Here is a 4,343-nt window from a genome sequence, read left to right on the forward strand (position 1 = left end):
TGCTTCCCCTTCCTGAGGCGGCGGATGGTGGTCCAGAATCGCTTCGAAGCCGTCCGGAAGTCGTTTTCCATGGCTTCCCCGAACTCCTCCCATGTCCGAGTTTTTGCCTCCGCGACCGCTGAAGCCGCACACCGCTTGGCCTGTCGGTACCTGTCCGCTGCCTCAGGAGTCCTATGAGCCAAAAGAACCCGATAGGACTCCTTCTTCAGCTTGACGGCATCCCTCACCGCCGGTGTCCACCAACGGGTTTTAGGATTACCGCCACGACAGGCACCAACTACCTTGCGGCCACAGCTCCAATCAGCCGCCCCGACAATAGAGGTACGGAACATGGTCCACTCGGACTCAATGTCCAGCACCTCCCTCGTGACATGTTCAAAGTTCTTCCGGAGGTGGGAATTGAAAGTCTCTCTGACAGGAGACTCTGCCAGACGTTCCCAGCAAACCCTCACAATGCGTTTGGGCCTGCCAGGTCTGTCCGGCATCCTCCCCCACCATCGCAGCCAACTCACCACCAGGTGGTGATCGGTAGAAAGCTCCGCCCCTCTCTTCACCCGAGTGTCCAAAACATGAGGCCGCAAATCCGATGACACAACTACAAAGTCGATCATAGAACTGCGGCCTAGGGTGTCCTGGTGCCAACTTTAGATATATTGTATGTTTTTTTCATTGTCTTAGGTTTTTTTATGCTCTTTTTGTCATAGAAAACGTAGTTTCTTATATGGCAAATGCATAAAATATGCAGTAGTTTCCTTAAAAATATGTCAAGATGGAATATTTGATGTGAAGGAATTGGAGCTTTGAATGTGTCAATAATTCATAACAATATTGATTTTTGAGCAAAAAAAATCCTACTAAAATTATTGGGAATCCAAAAGGGCTAAACTCATAAAAGTGTTGAAAATAAGTCATATTTTTTTCTCTTTTTTGGGGAATTTTCAGCACTTACATTTGTAGATCAACTTCAGATCGAGTTGTCTATGATAAATTCATATTATTTTTTTGTTTGATGCCCTTTTTGTCAAAGAAAAGCGTTGTTTGTATATGGCAAACACACAAAAATATGCAGTAGTTTTCCCCAAATAGCATTCAAAATGGAATATTTGATGTTAGGTAATATAAATAATTCATAACAACATTTATCCAGGGTGTACAAAAAAATCAATTTTACAACCAAATCGCACTTATCGTACATCCCAATTCATCATTTTCAAAAATCTATTTTTTTTTTTACATGAATTCATTTTTAAAAACACGTTTTCAGGCCATCTCCTTTCTAACACATACTTGCCAACCCTCCCGAATTTTCCGGGAGACTCCCGAAATTCAGTGCCTCTCCCAAAAAAACTCCCGGGACAAATACTCTCCCGAAAATCTCCCGATTTTCAGCCGGAGCTGGAAGCCACGCCCCCTCCAGCTCCATGTGGACCTGAGTGAGGACAGCCTTTTTTCATGACGGGAGGACAACAGGGTGACAAGAACTAAATCATCCAGACTAGAGATAAATTGTATTATTATGTTTATTTTACCTAAAAATAAATATATTTTTTAATTAAAAAAATAAATAAATAAATAAATACATTTTTACTATATTTTGCTAAAAACATCAAAATTAATTGTATTTTTATTTGTATTTTTTCCTGACTCCTTATTACATCCAGCCATAGAATTATACATTAAAATAAACACATTTCAAATAATTGATTTTAAATTATCATAATAATTCATTTAAAATGACCATATTTAATTATTAAAATAATTGCTTGTTTATCAACAACTTTAGCATTTTATTCATTACATTTTGAAACTCTCAGAAGCCAAGTTATGTTATATTCCTTAATATTTATTTATGCAAGTTTGAAGTATCAATTATCTAAACACAGTTTTGTTTTACATATTTTCAGGATGTAGATATATATATATATATATATATATATATATATATATATATATATATATATATAAATATATATATATATATATATATATATATATATATATATATATATATATATATATATATACAGTGGGGCAAAAAAGTATTTAGTCAGCCACCAATTGTGCAAGTTCTCCCACTTAAAATGATGACAGAGGTCTGTAATTTTCATCATAGGTACACTTCAACTGTGAGAGACGGAATGTGAAAAAAATTCCAGGAATTCACATTGTAGGATTTTTAAAGAATTTATTTGTAAATTATGGTGGAAAATAAGTATTTGGTCAATAACAAAAATTCAACTCAATACTTTGTAATATAACCTTTGTTGGCAATAACAGAGGTCAAAAGATTACTATAGGTCTTTACCAGGTTTGCACACACAGTAGCTGGTATTTTGGCCCATTCCTCCATGCAGATCTTCTCGAGAGCAGTGATGTTTTGAGGCTGTCGCCGAGCAACACGGACTTTCAACTCCCTCCACAGATTTTCTATGGGGTTGAGGTCTGGAGACTGGCTAGGCCACTCCAGGACTTTCAAATGCTTCTTACGGAGCCACTCCTTTGTTGCCCGGGCGGTGTGTTTGAGATCATTGTCATGCTGGAAGACCCAGCCACGTTTCATCTTCAAAGCTCTCACTGATGGAAGGAGGTTTTGGCTCAAAATCTCACGATACATGGCCCCATTCATTCTTTCCTTAACACGGATCAGTCGGCCTGTCCCCTTAGCAGAAAAACAGCCCCAAAGCATGATGTTTCCACCCCCATGCTTCACAGTAGGTATGGTGTTCTTGGGATGCAACTCAGTATTCTTCTTCCTCCAAACACGACGAGTTGAGTTTATACCAAAAAGTTCTATTTTGGTTTCATCTGACCACATGACATTCTCCCAATCCTCTGCTGTATCATCCATGTGCTCTCTGGCAAACTTCAGACGGGCCTGGACATGCACTGGCTTAAGCAGGGGGACACGTCTGGCACTGCAGGATTTGATTCCCTGTCGGCGTAGTGTGTTACTGATGGTAACCTTTGTTACTTTGGTCCCAGCTCTCTGCAGGTCATTCACCAGGTCCCCCCGTGTGGTTCTGGGATTTTTGCTCACCGTTCTCATGATCATTTTGACCCCACGGGATGAGATCTTGCGTGGAGCCCCAGATCGCGGGAGATTATCAGTGGTCTTGTATGTCTTCCATTTTCTGATAATTGCTCCCACAGTTGATTTTTTCACACCAAGCTGCTTGCCTATTGTAGATTCACTCTTCACAGTCTGGTACAGGTCTACAATTCTTTTCCTGGTGTCCTTCGACAGCTCTTTGGTCTTGGCCATAGTGAAGTTTGGAGTCTGACTGTTTGAGGTTGTGGACAAGTGTCTTTTATACAGATAACGAGTTCAAACAGGTGCCATTAATACAGGTAACGAGTGGAGGACAGAAGAGCTTCTTAAAGAAGAAGTTACAGGTCTGTGAGAGCCAGAGATCTTCCTTGTTTGAAGTGACCAAATACTTATTTTCCACCATAATTTACAAATAAATTCTTTAAAATTCCTACAATGTGAATTCCTGGATTTTTTTTTCACATTCTGTCTCTCACAGTTGAAGTGTACCTATGATGAAAATTACAGACCTCTGTCATCATTTTAAGTGGGACAACTTGCACAATTGGTGGCTGACTAAATATTTTTTTGCCCCACTGTATATATATGTAGATATATATATATATATATAAATATATATATATATAATATGTATGAAATACTTGACTTGGTGACTAGCTGTCAATATACTCCTCCCCTCTTAACCACGCCCCGCCCCACCCCCGACCACGCCCCCACGCCCCCACCTCCCGAAATCGTAGGTCTCAGGGTTGGCAAGTATATTCTAACCTGTAACTTGGTTTTTAAGTATCTTTTTTAATTATACCAAATAACACGGTTGGACTCAAGAATGGAATCGCCACCCCAGGAATCGGATCAAATTGTTAGGTTGCCCAAAGATTCACACCCTAACATTTATTTTGATTCTTTTGTATTTTTTTTTTTTTAAGCAATGAATTTTCAAGGAAACAAGCCTATATTATATTTCACCTGTTTGCTCTTTTATTACACTTTTTTATGTTTTCTTTTTTTTAATAGTATTTTGTAGTTAGCCATGAGTCACACTTTGGACAATGAGTGGCGGTGTGGTATATTTACATATATTAAACTATAATAATAGTTGTATTCAATTATATTAGGCATATAACGACATTCGGCCATGACACGTGACTGTTGCAGTCCCCCCCAGGAACCGCTAGGGGCGCGCCTGCAGCGGCTCCGAGTCAACAAGGTCCCCCGCGGGGGAGGAGCCCGCCTGCCGGTGAGAGGGAGCCTCGCCCCGCCGGCTCCCTCTCCTTCCTCATTCGGCGCTGCT

This window comes from Nerophis lumbriciformis, linkage group LG37 (genome assembly GCF_033978685.3).
Source record: "Nerophis lumbriciformis linkage group LG37, RoL_Nlum_v2.1, whole genome shotgun sequence".
Classification (NCBI taxonomy): Eukaryota; Metazoa; Chordata; class Actinopteri; order Syngnathiformes; family Syngnathidae; genus Nerophis; species Nerophis lumbriciformis.